Source organism: Apus apus, chromosome 4, assembly GCF_020740795.1.
Source record: "Apus apus isolate bApuApu2 chromosome 4, bApuApu2.pri.cur, whole genome shotgun sequence".
Lineage (NCBI taxonomy): Eukaryota > Metazoa > Chordata > Aves > Apodiformes > Apodidae > Apus > Apus apus.
In genome coordinates, this window is record NC_067285.1 from 107,675,511 (window position 1) to 107,684,449 (window position 8,939).

Genomic DNA, 8,939 nt, shown 5'->3' on the forward strand with positions numbered 1-8,939 from the left:
AGTGCTCTGTGGCCTCAGGAGTAATGTGACTCCTGTGGGAAAGGGGTGGAAGAGGATGGCTGCTCTGCACTGCTTGCTACAAAGTGAATGGACCAGGCAAAACCTCCCAGCTCCTTGACTAAAAGTGGGGTGTCTCATGCTCCTCTCTGATGTGGTTTGCACTTTACCAGAAATGTTGCAGCTGCCGGACCCAAAGAGCACAGAACTCTAAATGTTAGGGCAAGAAAACATTACCGAGTCTTGCTGATTTGCAATAATGTTGCTCCATCCTGGGTGTTATCCTGAGAAACTTAAATTCCTCAGTCCCTTAGGGCTTGTGGTGAAATGAATGGCAAAGCCTCAATCACTTTAAGAGCAACAAAATTGGGCTTTTCTTCAGGTAGGTGTTTTTTTCTCCTCCCAGAAATGCTGTGAGGTCATATCCTCTATTGTAATCACACAGTACTTGTACTTGTCAATTGCAATTTCCCTGCTTCTGCTCCAGTACACAACCCAACACACACATACCTGCCCAGAATCCAATTAAAAACAAACCAAAATACTTCTCTGAAATAATTTTGGCCAGACTCCTTTTGTTTAATAGGAAAATCATGATACAGTGCAACAATACATCATGCATGCCAGAACAAGAAGAATGCCACTTTTGTGTAGGTAAGGAAGCAGTTGTGATGTACAAAAGAGATCTTGTTTTTCCATCACTTTGGCCAAACTTTAGACTCAGCTTCTTATGTCAGGAGAAGGTGTGACAGCAGATAGGATGTAGCCTTTGCAACTCCATCTCTGAAGAGAAAACACAGATGGAATTCAGCTGGCAAATATCACACACATTCTCTCTTCTCCTCGATATCACAGATCTGATAAACATGGAAGAATAACAAGGCTTTATAGAATGTAGATGAACAGAGGAGCCTATCTGTATGTAAAAGAGAAGGGCCTCAGTTGGCTGAATACTTATTTCTGCTAAATGAAAGTTAACTCCCACGATCTCATAAAGCGAGAATCTACCTGTTCGAGGCACATATTTGATTATACAACATGTGAATTTATTGACCTCCCATGGCTGTTGTTATCCTGATCTCATTTAGCAACATGTTATGTCAGACTCATATTGATAGCAAGGAAGAGCAATGCACGGGGAGGATGTTCAGCAGGAGTTCACCAGCTTGTGTGAATCTTTGTCTCGGAGAGCATGATTGGTGGTCTGTGATCATCCAAAGTCTGCACTTTGGGAATAATGTGCTAAGACAAGTGTTGTCTGGTGATGGGAACCAGGAAATAGTAGCTGCGAATACCTGACTGTGAATGACTCATCCAGTGACCTCCTTTGGCTTCGCTGTGTCCTCCTGTAACCTCCTCAGCTCTCCTGCTCCAGCAGAGCTGCAAGGCTTTGTTACCCAGAGGATTTTGTGATGGGATTTTGCCCTCCCTAGCAAAACTGCTGCAATTAATAAGAGAAGAGACCTAAATTAGGATCTGTTTTTGCACAGGCTGGTTTCACCTGTGCTGGTTTCACCTGTGCAGATGTTGGGTCACATTCTAATATGTTTTTTATTAATACAGGGTGAATTTTGATCTTCTTTTACCCAGCAAGACAGCACTGCCTTGATGGAAAATGAACCCACGACAGAAGGTGGCATCATGTTTTTTTAGATTTCTTCCCTCTCTAAAGAAGCTGATGCTGACATGAGATTTACAAAGAGGTACATTTAAAGTGTATATTAGTTTAATTCCCCCCTGTACTGGATGGTACTCACACATCATCTTTCTGTTTTCTCCTGTATAAGTTACAGCAAAGTGTTCCCTTCCTTCCCTGCTATTCCCTTATGGATGAAGAAATTGGTGTCACACCAAGGAAATCCCTAAGGATGGACCCTCCATCAGCATCAACAAAAGTCTAAATTGCATTTTACCTGTCAGCCCTGAGCTTGGATCCTTGCTTCCCTTTAAATCTATTTATAATTTGTGAGATAATGGAAATAACTCTTTCTTTTCTTTCTCCTCAAAGGGAGCAGTGAAACCTATTTTCAAAAGACTTCTGGAATCCTGAAAGACACTCTGAAATGCCTATGAGTTCACAGGTTCCTACAGAAATGTAGATTATAGGACCTTAACCTCCTGTCTTCAATAGCAGCTACATCTGCTGCTCCAGAGCACGTTGCAATCTTTTTATACCCCTAAGTCCTACAGAGCCCCTCTGCCTTTGGCTGCTGGATATCAAGCCAAGAAAATACACCTACAGTAGTGAAATACCTAAAACCAGAGGCACTTTTAAGAAGTTTTACCCAATTGTACTGAGTAGGCAAAATCTACTCATAACTGTCATTGAATGACTTTATTTCCCCCTTATGTGTTTTTTGCCACAGCCCTTCAAACTGAAATTCTGGTTTTGTACAACCTTAGCTCCAATGCCTGCAGAGAGATACTTCTATCTATGTCCACCTTGAAGCACGTAAGTAGTCTTACTGAACTAAAATTTTTGCTTGAAGTAAAGCATATGATGTACCTTGTTGGATCTAAGCCTGAATTCCCAGCACCTTTGCCTCCTGTGCACTTTACTGCACACTGGAAACACCTCCTCAGCTCCAACTCTGGTTTTCCTCTCCAGGGCAGCAAGCATCTGCTGTATTTCTCACCTGATGTTTGAAAAACAGAGATGAAGAGAGGACTGTTTACTCCCTTGAAGAATAAACAGGTTTTTGCAGATGGTAAGTTTCATCTGTCTGATAACAAGATAACCACAGAAGTAAAAATTGGATTAGAAATGCATTTTTTAGGCAAATTGTTTCCTGTATCTTTTAAATTTTCTTTTGTGTTTCCTGAAGTCAGTAGAGTGATTTTCCTAACATTATTTTCCTGTTTTCAACCAATCAAAATCACATTGGTTGTAGCATTAGTAGATAATGCAATATATTAAGGGCTTTGGGAATAATCTGGAGCTTTGGATACTTTCATTGTCTTCCTATTAAGTTTTCAAGGGTCCTTGGTTTATTTGCCTTTTTACCTCTTACTTTTGCCCAAGTTTGATTAAGATTTAAAAGGTGCTGGGGAAAAAAAGGGCAAAAAAGGACCACATCAAGTATGTCTCAACGCATAGAAGGGTTTTCCAGCAACACACGCTCTGTGGAGGAGTTCCTGTTTTCTTGCTTGAAATACATGTTGTGTGTCTTTTGGGAAGTCTGAATTCCAAATGTCCTGTCTATATAAGTACACAAAAACCCCCAAAACTCAGCCTGAGCCTGTAAGGAGTGAATTTGGCATTTGAGGAAAACAAAGACTGAGTGGTGGCAAGTATTTTAATAGGCATATATAACAGAGAAACTCTTCTTCTGTGATGGATTATAAGTTGATTGGTTCCTAAGCTAGCTGACCTGGGAATTTTTTTACATCATGTTTTGTAAAGAACCAGGTTCAGGTTCTGAGACATTCAATCTGAAATCACAAGGTAATGCCACACTGCTACTTCCCTCAAGAAACAAGGGGTTGAAGTTTTCTTTCCAGCTGCTTTCTCTGGGATTCACTTTTTGCACTTGCAGCTGTGACACATATTATGTTTCTTCTGAGAATCCTGTCCTGCAGTCTGAATTTTGTCCCAGACTCAAAACTGCTATGAACATGCATCCCTTGCCACAACCTGCAAAGAGTGCAGCAGGATGAAAAAGTCCTGAGTGGCTAAAAAAAAACCCCAAACATATCTTGTTTTTGTGAAGAGAACAAGGTGTGGACTCACCATCCATGTCACCTTGAACTATAATGGTTGTTGACAGTGAAAATAACAAAAGCAACCAAAACATCTGAGAAACAAAATCAAGGAAATTAGTGAAAACAAGGAAGCATCACCTCCTACACTTCATCCTGTTCTCTCTGTAGTTTTTGTGTCCTTCCATTGTTGGTGGATAACTGCTACACTGTCCCTTAGCTTGGTCCAAGCTGGATTCATGCAGTGCAATCAGGTATCCAGCCAATTGGAGTTGATCAATTGGGAACAGCAACTGGGTGGAGGCTGGGAACAATTGTATTTGTGGGGTGGGATGTGCAGGCTGGAAATGCACTATTAGGCAAAGACTAATTTCTGCTTCTTAAACAAGGTGGAAAATATGAGCCTTATGAAAAATGGCTTTTAAAGTTTGGCTGAGGAAAAATAGGAGCATTTATTTCATATAACTTCACTGTTACATAACTCAAATCTTTGTGTCACTTTTCTTTGGGTGCCTTTCACTGAGCTTAAAAGCACTACACAACTTGCAAGCACAAAATCACTATTTATTGCCAAAACACACAGTAAAGGAATGAGACTAACTAAAGCTAAGCATGAATAACACTTACCATGTGTTCTTGCACTGCATTCCCTGCGTGAGGCTCTGCTGGATGGGCAGCTGTCAGTCACTTGCACTTTCAGTCCTTGGGACAGGTTAAACCTCAATGAGCTTCTGTTTTTTCTGCCTTTCTGCTCCTTCTATTCAGGTTTTACACGTTCTTACATTTTTCTTACATGTTTCTCTGAAGGTTTGATGACATCACATCTTTGTTTTTAACTGCGGTTAATCAGTACTGATTCATCGTGCACCGCTGTGTTCTGGTTTCACATCTTGCATGTGCTAGTGGTCTGTGTGCTCACAGACTAATGGGCTCTGGGTCACATGTAAAGCAGAGGATTTTGTTGAAAGCTGTAGGTCTGAGCTATTTTCTGACAGAGTCAGGGGCCTTAGACTCTACAGACACAAACTACAGTTTGTTACCTCAAACTAGATAATATCCATGTGGGAAGATGGGTCCTTTTAATGTCCTAGGCATTTTCACGTGCGCTTTATAAACTTATGATTCAATTTCTACATTTTTTCACCTTCCTGGATCTTTCTGGGCCTTTTCCCAACTATGTGTGCCATATAATTCCAATGCCACCCAATTGGTAGCCACCAAGCCCACAAGAAAACACCATTTATGTAATACCAGTTGTGTGTTGTCAAGTCTATGCTTCAGTAAATGGGACTTTCCTCCTATCAGAAATAGTTCACAACATATTCTCACCCCAGACTGAGAAGCCTCATTGCAACGCTGGCTTGTCAAACCAGAACTGGAGTTCCACATATGCAGTTTCCTGAAGTAGATATTCTGCTGGTGTTCCAATTTAACGTGAGGTGACTCCCAACAGAAGTTTCAAATGGTGTCACTCAATAAATGAAAGAGAGCAGAATGTTGCATCAGCGCTGTCAATTCTCTTGTTTTGGCTCCATGTTCCTCATTGCACGTGGAAAAAAGTAAAGGATATTACTTACTGACTTTCTTCATTCTCCCCCCCTCAGTTTTCTTCAAAGCTTTCTAATTATTACATTATGAAAAAAGGGGGTGAAATACCAAAGACATACACAAAGTGGAAGATAAACATTCCCAGGATTTGACAGCAAGTAACTTGTCAACCTGAGTGCTTCTTCCAGACACATGAAAAAATGTCTGTGAAGAGGAGAGGAAGAAAACATAGATAGTGAAGGGCCCTTTAATCTACCAGAAAAGCAGCATCACAGGAAACAAATTAAAGCCAGACTCAGTCATATGAAAAATAAGTTAGCAGTAAAGATGATTAACCATTGGAAAAGAGCACAGAGGGAAGTTGTAAAATTATTCTCTATATCCTGGTGTCTTCAAATCAAGACTGTATTCTATCCTGTAAAATATGCTTTGATCAAAGAAATTCTTGGTCTTGACACAGAGGAGGTCAGACTAGATAAGGTGATCATTCCTCCAACCTTAAAACCCTACAAATATGTACCTTCAGAGAGAAGGGCCAGACTGTGGTTGCCATCTGGCACAGGGACACCAGAAATAATTTTGGTTCAAGGCCTGGCTCCGTTACAGATTTCCAGGATAACCACAGGCAAGTTGTGTGGTTTATCTGTGCCTCTGTTCACCATCTGTAAAGTCTGGAGAATAATCCTTCTCCTGTTTATCTTGTTCGCTATTTGGGGTACAGAAAGCAACTTATTAGGTGTGGGTACAGGCCTTTCCCAAGGTCTGCAGAGGAAAGCTGCAAAGTATATGTATCTGTAAGGAAACCTTGACAATACAGAAGGAAAGTGTATTGGTAGGGAGGTAAGGAAATGCTTTGCTTTCATCAGTAGCCTCCTGAGTGCAGTTAAAAGACAACATATCAGAGTGCCGGGATGGTCACTCAGCCAGAGAATTATGGTTTAATCTCAGGATGCTTCTGGATACAAACAGCATCCAAGGCCTTCTCATGAGGGAGCCTCTCACTTCCTCCAGTGGCATTTGCAACATTGCACTCACTTATTTTCTCAACAACAATAATCAAATGACCAGTGTCTGCCTCTGTCCATGCACAATGAAGACTTGTGCTCTCTTAGCTCAGCAAAGAAACTTTGTGAGTTTCTGCCAAGAAGCGAAAGATCATTTTGAATGGCTGGAACAAATTCAAACCATGTTCCAGAGAGCTGGAAGGCTCACAGGCTTGTCTACTGTCCAGCTGCTCCTCCCTTCCTTATGTCTTCATTGTGTCTATCAGTTTGCACTGCCGATGGAGCTAAATTAGCTGGCTGCTCCACCTGGTAGCTGGACACACTTCTAGCTTTGCCCTTTGCCTGTCACCAGGGCTGAAATATGACTAGTCTTTCACAGCACGTAGGAAGTACATCTTAGGAAATGAGCTGAGCACGAGCTGGGCTTCTACTCAGATGGGGAGAAAAGGACTGCATCCCATCTGGAACCTCAGAGCAACATCTCCATGAGTCCTTATGTGGGGTGTTGTTAATTATGTCCACTCCAAAGAGAATGGGAATTTATGCAGCAGCTTGCTGTTAAGCTTGCATGTATACATAAGATGCTCTTTGTTTCAGAAGCTTCTGGTTCAGTCCCAGATAGTGGCCGACACTGACTTGCATATATAAACATATATATGTATATATATACACAAAACTTGTGATCTATATAACATACATAACAACAGAACTTTGCATGTATATGGGAAAGTGCTGATTTCTCTCTCTGAAGAATGTTACTTCAGCAGTGAGTTACAGTCCTGCTAAGGCATCTTCTCTAAATAAAGAAAACAGAGCTAACAAAAGAAAGTGATAGCCACCAACACACAGCTTTTCTAGGGCTAAGGGTTGCAAGGAGAATAATAGGGCCCATTGTTTCCAGATCCCCACTGCTCCTGATAAGCCCCATCAAGCTATGAGCGTGACCAGTGTCAGAATAAGGCACTGAAAGATAAATGAAATGTTGGAGAAGGAAAAGGAAAGACTGTTGGGATGAGTGGAGAACCGTATCAGAAATACAGTAAGACACAGCTCCACAGAGCTAAAAGATGCACTTATGTTATCCTGCCAATACCCCCTTGGCACAATGTCTCTGTATGTGATCCTCTTAGTCTATCCCTGGTTCTCTGTGATACGTGTCTATCTGGTTTCTCACGGCCGCAATAAACCCTTCTGCTGCACTAATCTCATTTAACAGTTCCACTGACTTGAAAAGAACCCGAGTAAAATTGCTGTGCAATTTCTGCTGGCATTATTGTGGCTGCATCACTTATCAGCTTTCGTAAGCAAGATAAATATAGTTAAACTTAAAGCATCAGATATAAAGAAATTTTGGCATGTTATAGCAGCCCATCAGAAATACTTTTTGACAGGTACCTCATAAAAAAACAGGGAACAAGGTGATGCCAGAGAGGATAACTACAAGATTTTCTTTTGCAGAATTCTTTTGCCCAAGGAGACTGTAAGAACTCAATGTTTGCTATCCTACCTTTTCAGCACCATTGGCTGGTGCTGTCACCCTCAGCAGCCTGGACTGACCCCCTGCAAGCAGTGAGTGCTGGTGGCAGTGGCAGTATCTTACAGAGCTGCTCATCCTGGAGTGCATTGCTGCAAATAGGATTCTATGATTCTATGATTCTATGAAATCCAGCTGCCTGGAGGCTGGAAGATAAAAGGCAGAAGGTCAGGAGGCATGCAAAGCTGAAGGGAGGGGGGGAAATGTTCCTCACAGTGCACAGGGAAAACCCCTCTGCACAACTGATTTCTAACGTGTTGGCACAGCAAGAGGACACCCCATCTGAAGGGCCTGTGTGAAAGACCATCCCCCACTCTTCCCCACACAATCGGTTGGTTTGTGCCTGCAGCTACTCAGTGCTTGAATGAAGACAAGAATCTCCCCTCTAGTACCTGCGTGAAAAGACCAAGCCCAAGGAATCTCCCTACACCCAGGAAGTACCCAGGCTCCCTTATCACATCCAGTGGAGAGGTAGGATGGGGGAAAGTAAGCTGGGACCCCCACTCCCTACTGCCCAGGGATGAAGGACACACCAGCAGCATGGTGCACTGACGGGTGACACAGCAATAAGCATGGGCAATTACATGGTCAAGGAGAGGCCATGGGGTAAGTGTGGTTTCCCTTGTGCTGCAGAGCCCTGAACCCTCTCAGACCGTGTGGAGGTCAGGCCAAGGACAGAAAACATGAGTCAGTCATGCTGAGACCTAAGCCCATGGCTCCAGGGAAAGCAGGAACTTCCTAACCTGAGACATCTTCAGGAAGAGATTCTGAGTTCATCAGAGAGACTGTGCTATCTCCTAGCCAGAAAGAAAAAAACCAACAGCCCTAAAAATAACTGAATTATAAAGGCCAGTGACAGAGGTCAAGCTATTGATGCTCAGAAGATAAAGCAGCTGGTTTCTACCATTGTCTGAGTGTTACAGAGTCAATAAAGGGCTTCAATAATGATACATAACTCTTGTCTCTTCTGTAACTGTAGAATACAATGGGATAGATTTTCAGCATTAGGAGAGTTTAGGACATTTATGATGTCATCTCTTTTTTCCTGCTCACACAGAAATACTGAACAACAGAGTTTTGACTGAGATGCTTGTGAGAAGAGGTGTTGAGAATTCAGGGTGACAGACTGAGCAGACAGATCAGGATGGTATGATCAA

At 42.2% G+C, this 8,939-nt stretch overlaps 1 long non-coding RNA gene across 2 annotated transcripts in view; it reads left to right on the plus strand.

The window, feature by feature from the left end:
* The window catches only part of LOC127384051 (uncharacterized), a 46,869-nt gene extending 38,149 nt beyond the window's left edge, over nucleotides 1-8,720 (plus strand). Inside the window, exons 4-7 of one of the 2 annotated variants that reach the window (XR_007889358.1) lie at nucleotides 1,561-1,700; nucleotides 2,364-2,449; nucleotides 2,606-2,705; nucleotides 7,707-8,720. This is a non-coding gene — a long non-coding RNA (uncharacterized LOC127384051). Of the gene's footprint in view, nucleotides 1-1,560; nucleotides 2,450-2,605; nucleotides 2,706-7,706 lie in introns of both variants that reach the window. The other variant, XR_007889357.1, reaches the window with a different exon arrangement.
* The last annotated feature ends 219 nt before the right edge of the window (nucleotides 8,721-8,939 follow it).